This window comes from Phyllostomus discolor, chromosome 3 (genome assembly GCF_004126475.2).
Source record: "Phyllostomus discolor isolate MPI-MPIP mPhyDis1 chromosome 3, mPhyDis1.pri.v3, whole genome shotgun sequence".
In the NCBI taxonomy this organism is placed as follows: domain Eukaryota; kingdom Metazoa; phylum Chordata; class Mammalia; order Chiroptera; family Phyllostomidae; genus Phyllostomus; species Phyllostomus discolor.
Window position 1 is genome coordinate 36,015,753 of NC_040905.2, and position 20,736 is coordinate 36,036,488.

Here is a 20,736-nt window from a genome sequence, read left to right on the forward strand (position 1 = left end):
TTTTCTCAGTCTAGAGGAAAAACATTTATCTGTCATGCAGGTAGGCGCAAAGCAACCCTGAAGCCCACTTGCTTATTTAATGCTCTGCAAAAATGTCATCAGCTTCCCATTCATGTCAGAACTGTGAAGCTGAAGCTTTGGGTGTGCACGATTTACACTACATCTTCTGCACGGTTATATTATAGTCTGACTTTCAAGTATGATGTGTTTGCTTCTTTTTCTTCTCTCTTTTTTTTTGTTTTAAAGCAATGCATGTGATTCACTGTTCAAGTCATTAGCCAAATTCATCATTCCCATATATTTCCACTTTCTCATCACCCTCTAACCCTGTTCTCCCTCATCCCTGCCAAGGAGTAAAAGTACATTGCAATTAAGAATAAGTCTGCCTGCAAAAAAAGCCACTGAAAGGGGAAAGTTGTAATTCAATCATCTTTGATTCTGTAAATATAGCACTGAAGTACAATAGAGAAAATTCTGCTTTCGTGAGGTATCCTTTTTAATGGAGAGAAAAATAACAAATAATATTAATTTAAATAAGAGATGTGAAAAAATGGAAAGAGTGATGGGAAGTGCTGGTGGATTAGGTCACCAAAGGAAACCTCTCCAAGAAGGTCATATTTGAGTCAAAGCCCAAATGAAAAGAACCCAAACATCTGAGGAAAGAATCATCTAGAAAGAGAAACCGGCAAGTTCCACACACAGCCTGAAGTGAGAAAGGACTTAGCCTATTTAAAGAACAGAAGGAAAGCCGGAGTAGCTGGAAATGAGGTAGAAGAGTGAGGCAGAGGCCAGCTCAAGATGAGCCATGCAATTCTCAGTAAATGCCTTGGCTTTTATTCCAAATCCAGTGAGATGCCGCTGGAGAATATTAAGTACAAAAGTGGCATTATGTTGTAGATATGCAAATATCTGTCCGAACATCTAACAAAATTTGTCAAACTTCTCAACTTTCATAATATAACACTAGTCCCACCAGTTCCACAGGGAAAGGACAGGGATCTTCCCCAAGTCTGTGGCAGAGAACTCCTGAACTCCTGCTTCTCATTAGGGCCCCAAGGCTCACATGCGCTGGTACCCAGCAGAGCCAGAAGGGATACACACCAGCCTTTCCAGAAAGGCCAGCCAACTTGGGGTGTCCTATTGAGCTCCTTCCTGAATTCCTACTCTGCCAGCACTATGTGTTACCCAAGCCAGGCACTTTCAGAAGATGACTGTCAGCTGCTGTGTGGAGGGCGAACAAGAGGGGAAAAGCAAAAGCTAGGGTCACAGCGTGCTTTATCATCCCTGGTCTAGCATAAAATGGGCCTGCACAGAATTTCCTTAGAAGGCAATGAAAAAATAATCAGTTGTATTGTACAATATTAAATTATTTCCACAAAAACATAAAATATAAAACATTAAATATATTGTAAAATATTATTAAATTTGTAATGTTTCATTCTGATCCTAATAGTCTTTCATAAAACCTTAAAAGGTTTTCTGCCTTGAAATCAGTGAAGTGGCTTTTATTTTCCTCCAGTAAAAAGATAAAATTGATGAACCACGCTTGTGCCAGTTCTGTGACATGCCAGCTTGATTAAATTTTCCCAAATTTGCTTTCAACCTGGCAGAGTGCCACTGGTGCTCAGCGATTAAAACAGGTGATATTTCTGTCAAGAAGTTTCCTATTTCTTCTTAGAAATGTAGATTAAAGTGGCTTGCTTTAAAATCCCTATTCTCTAAACCAATAAACACAGAATGGCTCTATTCCCAAAAAGCAAAACTGTTTCTTTCCTATCCCTCAATTTTCACTACCAACCCTAAACTTCTTTGAAAGCCTTTGGAGGACCCCACTGAAAACTTGATAGACTTGCTTCAGATAATCAGGAAGGACTTGGGTTAATAATTATTTTTTAAAACACCCATCAACATTGTTTACTCTGTATCATCCAAGTGTTATAACCAGTCTATCCTCCAAAAGGTAGAAGGGTAAATGGATGACACCTTTACTTTAAAGCTCATTAAAAGTAGAAAAGCTTCCCATTCGATTATAAGATAGTACAGGACACCCTCCTACAGGTGCACACATATCCCATAGAGGCTGAGGTCACAGACGGACACCCCAACACCTCTAACAACCCATACATTTTACCTTGTGTGGCATGCAGCCACATGGGGGCAAGTTTCACAGTGTTTGCGTGTTGCTTTTTAAACATTTGAATTTGCTGTCAATATTTTAAAATCAGGAGATTTCACATCTTGATTTCTAGCTTCTTTTGGAAAAAAATCTGAAGATCTAAAGTCCCTGGAGGTGCACATTTGCTTTTCTGCAGTGAACGATCCCCTGAGGGTGAGCAGCCGCCACTCCTAATAGATAGGGAATGCTCTATTGGCCGATCTCTACCACACTCTATTGTTCTGTAATCCCTCCCTGCATCATTTACTTACAACACCTGCCCGAGCAGTGCAAGCTCTCTTTGGTAATAAAGACACAGATCAAGCCCCAAATTATCAAGTCTCCATGAAGTTTTACAGGAAGCACTCTTTTGTACCAACCATGCTGAGGTTCCAAGGCCTCCTAAAAACTAGAACTCTGAATTCTTCAGACTAAAGAAACTGAGTAATAGACTTAAATAATTGAGGTTATCTAAGAATCTAGCCACTTCCAGAATTCTAGATCTTACCATGTCAGCCTGTTCCTCAACAAAATAGGAAATCGTAGGGGCAATCCAGGCCACTGGCTAGCCCATATGGCACCTTTGTGGAAAAGAGCAAAGAGTGCCCCTTCCTCTGGCTTGACACAGATCCACACCACATGACACGGCCTGGCACTCGGGGTATGACTGCCTTTCCACTGTCACCACCTGCAGCCCAACCACTTGGACAGCGAACAGTCTGCACTAACGTATGCAGCACCACAGCCCTGGAAGCAGACTTCAGACAAAACACAAATAAAATCAACGTGCACATGAAATTCAACAAGGAAGGTATGCCTGGCAAGTTAAGAGATTAAAGGAATTTGAAGACCTCCGTGCTTTTTTTGGTTGACAGACCAGGTTTTTATTCTCTCAGATGAAACAGATTCTAGATCTTTGAAAAAGGAAAGTGAATGCCACACCAGACCAAGAGAGGTGAAAATTAAATCCAAGCCCAAATCATGCTACCTAATTTTGGAGAGCATTCTGTCCTGATGACTATGTCCTGCATATGGGTAAATTCACAGTCTATTTAGAAAACCAATTCCTTCTTTGTCAGGGTTAAAAGTAATCATTGTGTTGATTTTTAGAAAGCACTGCATTGATAAGAATTCTGCACCAAACGGGGACTTTGAAATTACATTTTCTTTTTTTTTTTATCCTAAATAACCCAGCCCAGGTCATCTTTCTTACTCCTTAATGGAATGAGTTTCAACAAGCGTTGCCAGTCTTACCTGAAACTTCTCCTGACCTATCTTACTGTTCAATCTTGTGTTTATTCTCCCTGCTAGGGCCTGGTTACTCTGGGCTTTCAGTGGGAGTCCTGACGCGCTGGGTCATTATGTTAGTCATTACAACGTTCTGTGCTACTTTTTCCCAGCCCTTTGGAAGTACACATGTCAAGTGCCCCTTTGACTCTTCGGGAGGAATCACCAGGGCTAAGCCCCCCACCTCCACACGACCTCATTGTTCCACTTGGACTAGAACAGCTGCCCTGCCCTGCTATAAAAGGAGGATCAGAGAAGTCCTGCCCTCTCCAAATAAAGCACTTTGAATTATGTATTTCATCACTGAGAGTTCTTTTTCAGATCCTCTAGATGATGGGAATGAAAGAAACATATGGGGAAAAAAGATTCATTTTGCTTTTTTAAAATATCTTTGATCATCTACCATTCCCTGATTTGATTCAAGGATAAAATATTTGCAAATAGTTTAAAGAATGGTACCCATTATGCTCATGAAGTTTTCCCTTTTATAAAATAAAAAATACTAAAGTGTTCTTTATCTAAAATATAACGTGTTGTACCCTTCTCCTGCAGACTGAGAGGTGACATATATAAGGAAAGACAGAATGCAATTTACAGGCAACACAGATACGGCTTTACATCCCTCGGTGAGTGTTGGAAAGGTGCTGTGGCTGTCCAGGGTCCTCCCTGTGGCCCCTAGGACACTGCACGTGAAATGGTTGAACAGGAACACTCTAGCAGTTGCAGTCTCAGGATGTCCTTTATGGAGTTTTACAGGGAATATCGTGACCTGTGTTGGGGGTGGCAGGACATGGGGTGAGGGGTCCCTCCCTCTCCCTCTCTCTCTCCCTCTTCATATTTTGATTGCTTAAATTCACTCTCTCCCTTACCATTTCCTTCTTTTTCCTCTGCTCTCCTCCCTCTGTTTTTTCTTTCTCCTTCTAGCAGTCTGTAATTCTACCTCCCTGCTTCTTTTTCACTCACTCTTCCATCCCGAACTACCATGCTGAAGTCACAGATGCTCTTCTATCCTCCTTATTAAAGCCACAGGGGCAGGCCCAGCTGTTTTGTTGGTCTCCAAGAAGGTAACTCACTATGGAGAAGAAATGATGAAAAGCCCAACGGGCCCAGCCCCATAATGAAGATGCCACCAGCATTAAAGAAGAGATTCTGATCCTCATCTGACTTATAGGTCTTTGTTTCTTCATTGGTCCAGAACCCACAGGAGAAAAGGGTGTGACCAAGCCCTTAGATTCCCAGCAACTCCCACCTATGAGAACAGTGCACAGGCTGAAGAGTGAGTCAGCTGACCTGAGAGCCAAGACAAGGGAATGCAGGACTCACATGGGGGCCCAGTGACAAATGAGAAATAGCTAACATACTGCATGCTATAGGGACTTCTTACCCTTTTCGCGTTTTTTTTAAATCCTATGTTTAATAAGACTGAGACTTGTTTGTTCATTGTCATAATGCTCTGAAAGATGAAAGTCAGAAAAACAAAAAAGAAAAATCAGGCTAGAAATAAGTAGAGGCGATTCTACTAGTGATATTTTGTTATAGGTTTTCACCAGGATTTCAACAGGGAGGAATTGAAAAGTAATATCCAAAACTGGTCATGTAGTATCATTGATACTATTTATAGTTAGTCCTTGCAGTTCTCATCTCAAGAGAGAGAGGTGAGCTGGGTTAATGCCTGGGAAACACTCAGTTCAGAGTGGGGGGCCCAGGAAGCAGCATCCCTAAGAGAACAGGCTTATTCCTGCCAGGAGAGCTCTGGGTAGAGCAATCATGCACCCCAGCTGGCCCAAGACGGTTCACACCTGTTGCCTGGCATACTTATTAATAACATCCCTTTTAACTCTCAAAAGGCCCCAATTTGCATAATCAATTACAAGGTCCCTTTAGTTATGTGCTATATAATGGATTATTTACAATCCATCAGAGATACCATAACAATATATCAGACTACATTCAACAGAATCTCTGTACCTAGGGGAAAATTATAAATAAAAGTTATTTAGAAATTGTCTTCATGAAACTTTAGAGATGAGCAATATATAAGGAAAGACAGAATAAATATCAATCCAGAAGAGAGGGAGCAATAAGAGGAAAGAAAATGTAACCCTGACATTAACTGTCCACCATTTTCATTAATAATAACTGCTAAGAGTAGGTGAGCCATGATATTTGAAAAGCAATCTTGAAAATTAATGTAATTATTTAAGAACATTTCCTTAACCTTTGATTCATGAGACAAATGGCCTTTCTATTTTAACCAAGATGCCTAGTGACAAAGAGGCATTATTAAGACAAAGACTGCAAATCTAGTTTTCTGAGAAAGAAAAAAAAGGTGCTTTCAGTGAATACATAAGGAAGAACGAATTGCTTCCCTCCTTTTACAGTCACACAGAGAACTTAACTGTTTACATTATCATCTATCTGCTGCATTTCTCCTCCTAGGAGACAACAGACCAGGAAAAGCCAGGTTCAAGCTCACAGATATAGCAGAAGCTTTTGTTTACATTGTATATCATTTACTTAATAAGATAATGTAACCTTCCATTTCCCTGTACAGGGTTCTTAGTACCTAATTAAAAGGCAAAAGTTAAACAAGGTCAAGAAATGAGCTATGGGGGTCTCCTCTGTATATATATACATACCTTAAACAACCAACTCTTTCCCGTGTTGGACTATGGGAATGGCCTTTGCTCGCTTATAAAACAGGATTGGATATTGCCACAATGCCGATACTATATTGTATCTTCAATCCCACAACAGCTACAGAGCCAGCTTTGTCATAACAAGTTGTCACTCCGTATCAGGTACCTCTCCCATGACAAATTCAGTGTCCATAATTTCCCCAGTCCCTCACATCCACTATAACTGGGACATGTTCAATAATTCAATCCTTTCTCCCAGCTGCACTTGTCAACAATTTCAATACTGCCTGCCACAACATTAGTCTTCTACCCAGGCCTTACTTTATTTTGTCCTTAACTCTACTGAAATACAACATATGCACAGGAAAGGGCAGTGAGTTTTCACAAAGTCAACACATCCATACAACAAAATTCTTAAATTAGAATATTGCAGCAGCCTTGAAGCCCCCCTCATGTCCCATCTCAGTCACCCCCTTCCTTGAAAGTTAACCACGGTCCTGAATGCTAATACCAAAGGTCTAATTCTCTAGCTTTATATGAATGCCGTCATGCAGCATGTACTGCTTGGTGTCTGGCTTCTTTTCTCAACCCTGTATTTTGGAAGATTCATCCATATTGTGAGACTATACCCCACTCCTCATTATTGCTATAGAGCATTTTATTTTCTGACTTGACCACAAATTAGCAAGTTGTTTTTATTTCTCACCATTACAGATAAGGCTATTCTGAGCATTTTTGCACCTACCTTTCGATACTCAAATGTACATATTTTTTCTGGGTGTATACCTAGGAATGGAAATGCTAGGCTATTGGTTACTATATATGCTCAGCCTTCACAGATACTGAAAACAGTTTTCTAACATAAATCTAACAATTTACACTCTCACCAGCAATCTGTAAGCATTTCAGCTATCCCACATTCTCAATGGTAACATCAGTCGTTTTCATTTAGCCATTTTGATGGGCGAGGTACAGCATCAGTATGGGACCATGAATTTAATTTGAATTTCCTAGAGGCTGATGAAGTTCAGCCACCCAGTTTTCTGAACCTTTCAACTTCCACCAAGCCAATAGGTCCTTCAGTTCTTCCCTGATCACCACTTATGAAGGATGCCCCATAAGAACAAAGGGTGCACGCACTACTCATTCACTCACAGCCACCCTGTGCGTTGGCCTCTGTCACTGCCCACCAGTGACTTCCATACCATGTCTCAGTATCCAATTCAGGTCACTTCTGTGGTCAACATCTTCTCTCCTGAAGTAGCCAATCTGACACCTTTCTCCCTAAGCTTACGAAATAACATTACTTCCCACTTCCACCAAAAGAGATAAGCTCCTGCAGTGTGAACAGCTGCATGCTCCCTCACAGTCCTTTCCATTTCATTCCTCTCTCTGGCCCCAGGAGAAGCATTGTTCCTTCTTCTCTCTAAAACTGTTAGCCACTGCAGTGGCAGGTGGGGGGGGGGGGGGCGGGGGCGGGGGCAGGGCATGCTTTTCAGTTTCCTTTGTCAGTTACCTTCTACCTGAGCAAGTGCAAGTTACCTGACCTCTCTCAAGTTTCTCACCTGGAAAATGAGACGATTGCTTACCTCATGAAATTGTTGACAGAATTAAAGGATAATGTGCTTAAAATCCCTGGTTCAATGTCTGGGAGATCTACAGGAGTACTCATATTCCCCATGGCAACAATCACCGGGAGCTGAGCACTCCCTGCCCTCCCATGTCTGGCCAGAAACTCTGTGGTCTGCCACACTCCCCTCCCTTCCCTATTCTCTCCCACCAGGCCAGTGTCCCTCATTTATAGCACCTCCCTTGAAAGTTACTTTGTTCTGCTACCTCTTCCCTACATTTCTATTGAACTTAATGACTAATTGCCTAGGATTTACAGAACACCTGTAAATGTATTGAACATTGTTTCTTTTACAGATCGAGACTCCCTATTCTCTAGGTTTTTACAACTTGCATTTGTCAGGCCTCATTAGTTTGCCGCTATACAACAAATTATCAAAAACGTGGTGACTTAAAACAGTATGAATGTACTAGCTTATAGTTACAGACATCAAAGGTCTAGAAGGGGTCTTATTGGTCTAAACTGAAATTGTCAGAGCTGCCTTCTTGTTTGGAGATTCCAAAAGAAAATCCACTTTCTTGTCTTTTCTAGCTTCTAGATGCAGCTCTTATTCTTTGTCTCATGGCCCACTTTCTCCATCTTCGAAGATGACAAAGGCAGGCCTATAAAGTTGAGTCTTTCTTGTGCTGCGTCATTCTAACACTTACCTGCCTCCCTTTTCCACTCTTAATGACCCTTGTGATTATACTGGGCCCACCCAGATAATCCAGTATAATCTCCCCATCTCAAAGTCAGCTGATCGGTAATCCTAACTCCATCTGCACCCTTAATTACCCCTTCCCAGGTAATATATTCACAGGCTCCAGGGATTAGGACTGAGATATTTGGGAGCATTGGAGGTGGGGGGCGGGGGATTATTCTGTGTACCATACCCCTCAGCACTATTCTCAAGGCTTCCTTTCCTTAAAAAATACCACTGAGCCAGGATTGCTGATTTATCTAAGTGCTGCTACAGGTTTTCCTTCCGTTCCAAAAAAAAAAAAGCCTCTAAAATACAAACAACTTACAGCTAGCATTATCACATTCCATGGCAAAGCAAAACAGTTTCCTCCTACAGGCCTATAAATTCCAACATTAATGAATTGAAAAACTGTTTTACTTAATGACTTTAAAGAAATAGAATCTATATGGAGCATTGAGAGAAAGCTAGCAGCTTCAAAATCTAACCCAATCTTGTTCACCAGCCACAGAAGTCAGGGGTCCAACTCAGGCCTACAGGAAAAATGACCTGACAGCTCAGTAAAAAGTCTCATGGTGGACTGCTCTAACAAAACACTCAGAATCTACTTGCCAAACCCTGTGGAGACCTAGGCCACCCAGCTACAAAGGATTATCTTGGAGGGAATCTGCCATGCTCATCAATATACAGTACATTACTCCCCATCAAAAGAAAATTTAGAGGGACAAATCCCCCTAAATTGATAATTAGATGACTATTGGTCATTCTGAAAAGAGGGGGAAAATGCATTCAAATACAAAGAGCAAAAGCAAAGTAAAATATGTTATGTAATAGCATCTTATAAGCATCTTATAAGACTATAGAGGAAAAGCCATTCCTGAAAAGGATGATTTACTTCATGGGAAATATGTCTTTCTTTTTAAATACTAAATCTACAGTGGGGGCAACATTATGTCTTATTTTGACCTGCTTCCAGAAAGTCTGCTCAGTCTTGGAAATAGTGATAAGATGCTCTCACTTCTATAAGACTGAAATATTTTGCCCGCTGGGCAAGCCACGATTGCCAAGTTGTATGTGAAGGAACTTCAGAGCAGTCTTGGAGCCCATAAATGTGGAGCGTGAGTAGTTGTGCCATGTTAATGACAGTGATCCCGAAGTGCCACTAACACACTGCTGTTTTACTAAAGTAATACGACTACTTCATGACAACACAGATGCCCTTGCGTTTTCTTCCCACTAGTGAAGGGGCCGTGTGTTGGGTTGACCAAACTTTACCCTCTATTCAAAGCCAGGTCTCTCTTTCCAGCCACAGACCAATTAGCTCCACACTCTGCTTCTAACACTAAGATTCTAAACCTGAGAATCTGAAAGTTTACCTACTCGATTTACCTTCAGTCAGTCACAGCTGTCTTGCTGTTCAGCCTCTCACTGGTGCTGGAGTTAATTTCTCAGCACGAATGACACTGACTTTTCTTTGCTTGGTTTATTGCCTCAATAATCTAAGAACCTAACCCCCGTGACACAAAATAGAAGCATAAGTAAAATGTTAAATTAAGAAAAAGTAAAAGAAAAACAGCAGGTTGCTAACAACACGCACAGTGGTTTTATCTGCTTTAAAGCTGTTATTCCGAGCCTGGCTGAGAACTTTTTTCACTCATATGTGGAATCTAATGAACAAAATAAACTAACAAACAAAATAGAAACAGACACAGAGATGGAGAGCAGGCTGACAGCTGTCAGAGGAGCTGTGGGGCTGGGTGAAGAAGGTGAAGGGATTAGGAAAAAAACAAAACAAAAAGCTAACCCTCATAGACGCCGCCGACTGAGACTGAGACTGTACTCCCGGAGCTGCGGTTCTTCCCAGGCAGCAGGGAAGGTCTCACACTCCTGCCCCTGCCCCGGGCGGTTTTGCTCTCCTGACTGTTGTGCTGGCTAATAGGCAATGTTCCCCTTTAGTAGTGCATTTGGAACAGATTTCTTGTGGAGTCCTCATTGTAACCAGGAAAAAACTTTAAAAACCACCCAACCAAAGAAGTCTTTTTGGCTATTTAACTGCATTGCCAGCACACAGTTTTCATTTTTAGGAATTTTCACGAAACACGGCTTTACGTCTTTTTACCAGGCATATCGATCCAGTTTGTTTCATCCTCACTCCCAGTCTATTTTTGGCCCCAAGAGTTATTTTCTCCAGGAAGAGATGTGCTGCCCCAAGATAACAAAAATTCAAGTGGATGAAAACTGCCAAGCCCACAGGTCCCTTCTCATGAACATGTCCTGAGTCATAGACAGTCAAAGGATACTGAGTAGGTGGATAACTTAGTGGACTAGAACTTGAAAATTTCAGAAAATCGGGGCCAAAACAACATTCTTCTCCCATTGCTGTAATGATTTCCATATGTACAATTAGACACAAAGGTCCTATATGGGGTCTTCTTTAAATATACAAAGATTCTGGAAGAAAGGCCATTGCTACTCCATTGAGTGCATTTGTGTCAATTAGAAAAATACACCTTGCTCCACATTTGGGGTGTGAGAAAATCATGGGTTCAATTCCAGCCTCCCTGCACCCCCTTGCCTTGTCTATCATGGTCATTGAGTAACACTGGATTTCCCTGTGATACTGGGGCAACATTTATTCTCCACTCATTCAACACATGTGTCACACATGAGTATGAGTAAGGCACTCAGGGTCTGTGGAGAATTTAAAGGTAAAGGAATTGGTAATCTTCTTAAAAGCACTCTCATCCTTAGTGAATGGATGTCATGAGCCATAGTGTAGACGTGCTAAGATAAAATGTGCCTAGTGTTGCAAATATTCTGGTTTCACTGGAATACAGGAGACTCATGGGTGACTGAGCTTTACCAAATGGCTTATGTGACGAATCAATAGAAGACCATGAAATAAAGCAATTTTATGGAAGGAGAAGAAGAATTTGTCAACGTTGCGCCTTGAGGCTGTAGACTTGGCGATAACCAACAGGCTAGCCACACTGGAGCGTGCTAAGGGTAGCCTGAGCCTGGAGGCAGGGAGGCCACTTGGGAAGTTGAGAGATTATATCAGTGTTCACATATTTACCACAAGAAAATATGGTATAACCCTAATTCATTAGCCCCAGGCCTGGCTAGGTGACTTTCTTCAGACAGTAAAATGGGAGTAGATGGAATGTGTGCCATTTCCAAGCAAAACTTTGAGAGCCATTGTGTGGTTCCACTGTACCTTCTTTCATCTTTGCCACACTCTCCCAGAGTGGGGCTGCTCCTCCCATCTGGGCTGAAGAACTATGGTAATTGAAGGAGAGTTGCGGTCAACACATAATGAGCAGGTACCAGGATGAAGAAATACTTCTTTGTTTTTGTAAGCCACGCAGATTGGGGGATTGTTTGTTAGTGCAGCATAGCATCCTAAGTTCACTGGCATAGGAAGCTAATATACTACAAAATGAAAGCAATAAGGTCTTAGACTAGAAGGGCAGAAGTGGTATTGGATAGGAAAGGGCAGAGATGACAATAACCATAACTACAACCACAAAAAGCTATCATCTAACATTCTTTTGGTATTGATGTGTCCAGCATATGTTAACCACACCTCATTTAATCCTCACAGAACTAGACACACATATCTGTTTCACACCCTATTATGTGCTCTTACACATTTTTTCCAACAACCACATAGCTTGGAGACTGTACGTGTAGGTAAGGGAAACTCAGCAGATTTGGGCTGCTCAAAGCCTGCACGGTCTCTCAAAAGACCTGTCTTCAGTACTCGTCCTGGGAGAGGAGCTTGGAGCCCTTAGTATCCTCTGCCTGGTAAGAAGTGTAGCATGCCTAAGGGCTTGGGCTGTGCAGTGTCAGTTGGGTCAAATAATTTATGCTCACAATGTGATTTATGGTGAATGCCTGTTTTTTTCCCCTGGGGATCCGGAGCCTGAGTAGCTGACGTAAGTCATGCTGGTACTGCATGCCTATATAACTGACCCCCAGTAAAAATCCTGGACCCCAAGGCTCAGTGGAGCTTCCCTGGCTGAAAATGCTTTGCGTATGTTGTCACCCATCATTGTTCAGAGAATTAAATGCATCCATGTGACTCCACTGGAAAAGAACTATTGGAAGCTTGCAGCTGGTTTCTCTTGGACTTTGCCCAATGCATCTTTATTTTTTCTCATTTTAATTTGTATCCTTTGACTGCAACAGACCATAACCACGAGTATAATAGTTATTCTGAGTCCCATGAACTCCTTTAGCAAGACATTGATCCTAACGGTGGTCTTAGAGACTTCAGAAAGAGCAGAGAATATGAAATAGGTGAGTGTCAAAGATGATCCCAAATTTTTAAGCCCAGATGTCTCACACACCAGTGGTTGAAGAACAGAAATGGGAAAGTAATGGGAAATTGGTGAGCTGAGGTAAGGAAGGGGCGAAAGAATGAAAGGACGTTTGGTGGTTGACTTATTAAATTTGACTTTCATAACCAAGTAGGAATGGACAATGAACAAGAGGAAACGTACAGCTGGAGTGTGTGACGACATCCCAGGATGGGAATGGACTTCATGGTTGAAACTATGAGAACTAATGAGTGACGAGAAAAAGATTAGAGAAAAGGAACAGCAATGAGCTGAACACAAACTGCAGAGGATGTTACTTGGCTGCCTAGGGAGGAAAATTCAATGAGAAGGAAGACAATATTTACTTATTTCTCAATTCATTATAAAGGACGGTATGTTTAATTTTATATCAATTTATATTAATCCAGTTACACCACAGACTTTACACAAGAAAAAAGCGGCTAAACATTTTTGTCAATATATAAGTAGCACTAAAAATCAGACAGTATGGATTTTCTTATAGAATCTTCATTTTTAAGTGCAGTTAAAATCTTATCTCATGAGCAAAGCATTCAAAAAGCACTGGGATAACCACTGGTAATTTCACATAAACCAGGCAGAGGAAAGCTGCAGCCATTCAAGATGCTCCCTCATGCATCTATGGGGCTGCCACTGGGTTATTTTTATGTTTTTATATGTTTATTTTAACCATATGTTTATTTAATTACCCAAAAACTGGCATCAGCAGAAAGACCCCAATAAAGCCAGTTAAGGTCCTGTGAAACAGATTTCATTTCACTCAACACAGTATTTTCTATTTGTCTGAGTTTTCCTCAAACAGCAAACAAAGCTAGAAGCCAGGAACAGCAGGCCTAATCTGAGCCTTTCCTGCTTGCTTCTCCTCCCTCCAGGTGTAAATTGTTTTCTATTCCAATGCATTGTTAGGTTTTTGTTTTTCTATGGGCGAACAGATTTGGGATCATTTCAGAGGCTTCCCCTATTTCACCTGAAGAGACAGTCCCCACATTCGCACCCCAGCACCCCAGGTACTTCTAACTGGGGCAACCAGAAAACACTGAACTTAGCTTAAATTTTCATTTTCCTTTTTGGCTTTACCTTTTTCTCCTAGAAAATATGCACAGACCACTACATTTAGAAGAGAATTATTAATTGGTTCCAGGGCCTCATATTAGACAGTGAACATGGGGGAAATCTAAGTCAGTTCTTACAACAGTCTTGCTTGCCCTATTAACACTCCCTACTATGGAGAATTCCACTCCATCATCTCAGATTCAAGTTGTTGAGAAAGTGGTTCAAACCAGTGTCTCAAAAGCTCCCCCATGTGGACACATAAAAAATAACTCATTAGAGGAAAAGTTCATGGGAATAATTGCAGAATAAGAACAGGGACGGAATTTCAGCTCTCAGAATGTGCTAAGATACAAGAAAACATCACATTATATAATCATTCTTTCATTTACACATGCCATCTTTAAAACCTAAAAGAATGATTTAAGTGGGCTGTTTTTGTACAGATGATAGCATCAGCAAATGAAATGGGTGCCAGAACATTTTTATTTTTCTATACCTCATATGAATAAGAGCCAAAAAAAAAGAAAAATAATTGGATTTGTTCCAATTATAAGTGCACTCAAAAAGAAAAGATAAGCCACCTGAGTATAACATAAGAAACTAATGTGAAAATAAGCCAAGGTATTTGCTGTACTCTCCAGAGAATTTGCCCAGTGAAAATGTTTTCAGATTTCCCCTTTTGCCCATTTATTGTTCCCTTAGGGGAAAACATACTAGAGCTAATACTGCCGTGTAAACCAGCTGCTCCCTAGCAAAAGGTAGGTTTCCCGAGCATTAAAACCAAGGCTGGCAAAGACTTTCTATTCCGATTTCCATACTTAACTTAGATAAAGAAAGTGAGCTCCAAGAAGAGTGGACTTGGCGAAGCCCACAAAGCTGACAGAAAAGCTCACAGCACCCCTGCAGTCTTGTGTTTCTAGTCCAATTATTATCCCTTTACACCAGGCTGCTCCCCAATTTTAATAACAATAACAACTAATAAATTTTAAAAATACAAATAAATAGTAATTCTCATATTAGAAGGTACTGAGAATTTACTCTATATAAGACATATTTTTAAACACACTGAATAAATCAACTCACTTGGTACTGAGAAGAATCTTCTGATGTTGCATTATTATCTCCATTTTAGAGATGAAGAAACAGAACTGCAATCCTGATTTGAACCCTGTAAGACTCAGTTCAGACTTCTGGTTTCCAGGAATGTTAAGAGAATAGATTTCTGGAGGTCCGGACAAGATGGAAGCATAGGTAGAAATGCTTTGCTTCCTCGTGCAACCAAAACAAGGATAACAACTAATCTAAAAACAAAAAATAACCAGAACTGCCTGAAAACCAAACTTCATGGAAGTCCAACAAACAAGGAGTTAAAGAAACATTCATCCAGACCAGTAGGAAGGGTGGGGATGGGCAGCCAGGGCAGAGGGGACATGTGGCAAGGCTAGAGGACTGGGCAGACAAGAGGGCAGCTGGCAGTCCCACATTTACATACAGACAAACCAAGAGGAACAACCAGGAAGCGAGATAGACCACACAACCCAGGGCTCCAGCGAAGGAAAATAAGGCCTCAAAACCTCTCGCTTTAGAATCTGTGGGGGTTTCTGTGGAGGGAGAACCTCCCAGCCTCACATGACAGTCTGTTGGAGAGACCCACAGAGCCCTAGATGTACACAAGACCACCCACCTGGAAATCAGCACCTGAGAGGGCACAATCTGCATGTGGGAAGCAAGGGAAGAGAGAGAAAGTGGGATGAGAGCCAAGCAAGCAGCATTTTTCCCTCTCTGACCCCTTCCCCACTGACAGCACCACATCACAGCCAAGAGGGTTGTCCAGTCCTGGCCAAGACCTAAGGCTCCACCCCCTTACAACAGGTGTGCTGAGTCAAAGAAATATGGCCCAAATGAAAGAACAGATCAAAGCTCCAGAAAAAAGAGCTAAACAACAAGGATATAGACAAGCAATCAGATGCAGAGTTCAAAATGCTGTAATCAGGATGCTCACAGAATTGACTGAGCTCAATCACAAATGAAGGAAGAAATGAAGGCTACACAAAGTGAAATAAATAAAAATATACAGGGAACCAACAATGAAGGGAAGGAAACAGACTCAAATCAATGTTTGGAACAAAAGGAAGAAATAAACATCAAACTGGAACAAAATGAAGAAATAAGAATTCAAAAAAATGAGGAGAGGCTTCGCAACCTCCAGGATATCTTTAAACTTCCAACATCAGAATCATAGGGATGCCAGAAGGAGACGAGAAAGACCAAGAAATTGAACACTTATTTGAACAAATAATGAAGGAAAAGTTCCCCAGTCTGGCTAAGGAAATAGACTTCTGTGAAGTCCAGGAAGCTCAGAGAGTCCCAAAGAAGTTGGACCCAAGAAGAAATATACCAAGACACATCATAATTAAGTTACCCAAGATTAACAATAAGGAGAGAATCTTAAAAGCAGCAAGAGAAAAGAAGATAGTAACCTACAAAGGAGTTCCCATAAGACTGTCAGCTGATTTCTCAAAAGAAACTTTACAGGGAAGAAGGGGCTGGAAAGAAGTATTCCAAGTCATGAAAGACAAGGACCTACATCCAAGATGACTCTATCCAGCAAAGCTAACATTTAGAAGGGAAGGGCAGATAAAGTGCTTCCCAGGTAAGGTCAAGTTAAAGGAGTTCATCATCACCAAGACCTTTTTATGTGAAATGTTAAAGGAACTTACCTAAAAAAAAAGAAGATCAAAAACTATGAACAGTAAAATGACAACAAACTCACAACTATCAACAACTGAACCTAAAAAAAACCCAAAAAGCTAAACAAACAACTACAATAGGAACAGAATCATAGAAATGGAGATCACATGCAGGGTTACCAGTGGGGAGGGGTAGAATGGGGGGGAAAGGTACAGGGAATAAGAAGCATAAATAGTAGGCACAAAACAGACAGGGGATGTTTAAGAATAGCATAGGAAATAGAGAAGCCAAAGATTTTATATGTACAATCCATGGACATGAACTGGGGTAGGGGGCAATGCAGGAGGGTGGAGGCGTGCAGGTCAGAGGGGAACAAAGGGGAGAAAAAAATTGGGACAATTTTTATCATAATCAAAATTGGGACAATATAATATCATAATCAATAAAACATACTTTGGAAAATAAAAAAGGAATAAATTTCTCTTGTTTAAAGCCAAAATAAAAGAAAAAGAAACAGAGGCACAGAGAAGTAAAGTATTGCTCCCAGGAACTGGGGGAGCTGCTATAAGTTAGCCAAACAATCTAACTCAAGGGATTAAATTCTTAACCATAAGTACCTAAATAGGGTAAGGAAGTAGAATTGTTATTCAAAATTCAAAGGGGCTCCAACTGTAGGATTAAACCTGGCTCTTTAGGTAACATAAAATTGAAAGCTGTGATAATTAAAACAGAAGTAGGTTCAACTTAAAATAAAAAGAAAACTGAATTTAAAAGAAAATCCTTACCCAATTAGTAGAACAAACGTGAGGCTTTGTATGTATTCAGTTTCACACAAATCATCTAAATAGAGAACAGCATTCTTTAGTAAGCTAACTGAAATCATGCTTATCTACAATTAAAAATTGGTCTGACCTATTCATTAAAGCAATCCCTCATTGGGGCAATTCTTGTTGAGCCTACTTTCCAAGTAATAAAATCAGATTTCTTAAGAAAGAAAAAACTCTCCTCCCTCTCTAATGGATCTAAATCAATACAAACTTCCTAAAGACACCAGTGGCTGGCCAATTTCCAGATCCAATGGAGATGTTACATCTTACTTCTCTTTGCTTTCTCCCTTTCCTGACACTTTCCCTCTCTTGGCTTCTGTGACATCACTTGGCCCTTGCCTGGTCTTTCAGTCCTCTTTAGCAGGCTCCCCCCTCATAAATTTGCTTATTAAACAGTTTGGGACTTTCAGAGTTCTGTTCTTGTGGGTTCCCTCCAACTCCATCTGCCCACTAGCTTGTGTGGCCCCACTCACACCCCACAGTTTCTGGTCCTACCTAGGGGCTGATCCCTGGCTTCCAAATTGGGGCCTCCAAGCTAGTTCTCTCCTCTAGGCTCCACAATGTTTGTGTTAGTATTTCAAACACAGCATAATCAAATTCAAATCCCTTCTATTTCCCAAAAACCCTATTCTCAACCCTGTATTCCTTATCTTATTCCATAGATTTCCCCAGTCAACAAGCCTAAATGTTTAATCACCTCAGATTCCTGCCTTCCCTCCCAGAACCCATGCAACTAGGCTGTAATGTCCAGGAATTGTACTATCTAAATTGCTCTCACATCTTTCCCTCTCACTTCCATTTTCATGAAAACCACCTAGAGTCCACCTTCATCATCATGTCTCTCCCCTTGCCAAAAATCGGTCTCAGGTTGGGTCCTACTAGACTCTGAGCTATGAATTTAAGTGCAAAGAGTTACTTGTGAAATGATCCCAGAAATAAAATGTAGAGGGCACAGAAGAATAGCGGGGATGGGAAGGAAGTCAGTACTGGTGTGTTGATAAGATAACTGCTGTGAGGAACTGGGGTTCAATCCCCTGGGACCTCTGGGAGATATAGAACATGCCACAGATTTGTCCCACCCCAGGAGCAAAGAAGCTGAGGCATTGACCCACCATTAATTTTCAGGGCTGCTTCCAAGTGTGTTAACCCCCAGCACTAGAGCTCACCCCCTTGCCATCTTGCAAACTTCCCGTTGCTGGGATTCCTAGTTATTGGTTTATATGGGAATAGTGACTGCCAATGGAATATGAGAGGAGCACTGGGTACACCTGCCACAAAATTGTTCCAGGGTTTTCAGAGGCTTTAGATAAAACCCAAGTGCCACTGCACAGCCTACGAGACATTCCATGATCTGGCTTCCATCTTTCACCATTCCCCAGGCTTCCTGGCTTAGCACTCATGTGCTCTAGTCTCATCAACCTACCAATGGTTCCAACAACACATTATACTATTGCCACCTATTGCACTTGCTATTCCTTCTTCTAGGAATATGTACCTCTACCTCCCCACCCATTCTCATCTACTTGGAATACCCCAGCTTTTTAACAACATACATCTTAAGATCTCAAGCCTTCCCTTGATTCTTTGCACCCAAGTCGAGCACCTGCCCCTGTACCACAGCCCTACCTGGTATGTCTCACTTATCAAACTGCACAGTGGTTACCTGTCTGTGTGGCAAGGCCAGCCTGCTGGAGTGTGAACTTCTGACAAGCAAGGACTGTGCTTGATTTATGTTCCCTAGCACCAAGCCCAATGCAAAAAAGAACTAAAAAAACACAATTCATTCCCAAAAGGTCTATACAGCATAGAGAATAAATAAGTCTCCAATTACTATGGCAAACAAACCTAGACCAAAAGGAAAATTGTGGGGAAAATAGCAATTCTCCCTTTAGTGCATGCTCTTCTAAAAAAAATAGAAGTGCTAATTAGGGATACTTTCCCTTATGAATGGTCTGTAAATCAACTGGGCTCACTCTGCCTCAACTTCTTTAGCTGTGTGTCTCTTTATTGGCACTGATTTTTTTTAAAGAAATCTAATACTTAAGAGACCTTGACCAGGAGTCCCCGAGAATAAATTCACTACATACTCATTCTCTCTGGATATTTTGTGCCCACATTTCAACCTCTCACACTCAGGCTCTTTCCTATGCCTGACACTGAGCTGCCTTTACACTGAACCCATTTAGACAGAACCCCTTTAGAAGAAGAAGAAATGAGTGATGTAAATACCCTCTTAAGTCCTGTTTTACAGGCCCCTCAAAGTCACCTGCACCTGTCCCCCCTGCTGAGCTGTCCCTACAGGGGATTTTCTGCCAGCTTCGGTGCTAATGGGCAGAAAGCCAATGCAGTATGGGGTGGGTGGTAGCCCTGCCCATCAACTTTCACTGGATGTCTCATAAGCAACTTATTTATATGCAATATATCCAGAGCTGAATAAAGATTAAATTCAGATTCTGGGCTTTTTTTTTTTTTCTGAAACTCTAGAGAACAGAAAGGAGAAAGAAGTGATGAACTGACTCTAAAGGTCATTGAGTTCAGCCAACATGACTCTACGTTGACATAAAAACTAAGCATTTTGTGAATACCTTTGATCAGGGATCCTGTGACACAGTTTGTGCTTGGCAACTGGTGTTTGAGATTTTGCAATTCACTGATCACTGTCACCATGTCGGATGAAAACTAAATTGCCTTCAATCCAAGAAGAGGGTGATTTGTGCTTTTACGCCCCTGCCCCTTCCTATCCTTCCTTATAGGTTCACAATGGGAAGGAAAATAGTCACAGTAGATCTTCCTTGTTGAAGGTTTTAACATCGGGTGTTGCCTTGCATCACCTGTGTTTGGGGTTTTGCCCTAAACAATATGGGATTCTTTAATCTGAGAGGACAGAAATCTACAAATACAGTCACAATGCAATCTGTTACAGCAGAAAGCAAAAGAAGGAGTCTTGGAACGCCCTGCTCATAACTCAGGTCTGCTGTTTATGTTTTATTTCATATTTTCAGACCCACTGCAGGCAGCCAACGAGTTGCTATTCAAAATGTTTGCTGACCTCATAAGAACCAATGTAAATAGACTTTCTATCCAATGACGCCAATGCTGAAGCCAAAATCTGTGTGCTTTTATGTTTGTGAGATTTTGTGTATATTGCTTCTAATTCCTCATGCTGGTAAGCAGGGTTTTGCTTTGGTGTAACTGACACCATTCTTTGCAGGCTATTGTTTCTCCTAGTTTCTCTCCACTGACTACAAAACTAAAAACAACAGAGAGTGAAAAGTAACGCAGGCCGGGGAGGAGGAGACTGTACCGCACTCCCCTTTCCATTCCCACACTCCTTGGCACTCTTTCCCTGGGATCCATGTCCAAAAAGAATTGTTTTAAGGGCAAATCCTTGCCCTTAAAGGTTTGAGCCACCCA

The 20,736-nt window shown here is 41.3% G+C and overlaps 1 long non-coding RNA gene across 1 annotated transcript; it reads right to left on the reverse strand.

Annotated features, from left to right (window-relative positions):
- Positions 1-56: 56 nt before the first annotated feature.
- Positions 57-15,123, reverse strand: LOC118499223. The gene is made up of 3 exons (XR_004901749.1): positions 10,642-15,123; positions 4,800-4,809; positions 57-67 (listed from the first exon to the last, which is right to left on the reverse strand). It is a non-coding gene; the product is annotated as an uncharacterized LOC118499223 (long non-coding RNA).
- Between the last annotated feature and the right edge of the window lie 5,613 nt (positions 15,124-20,736).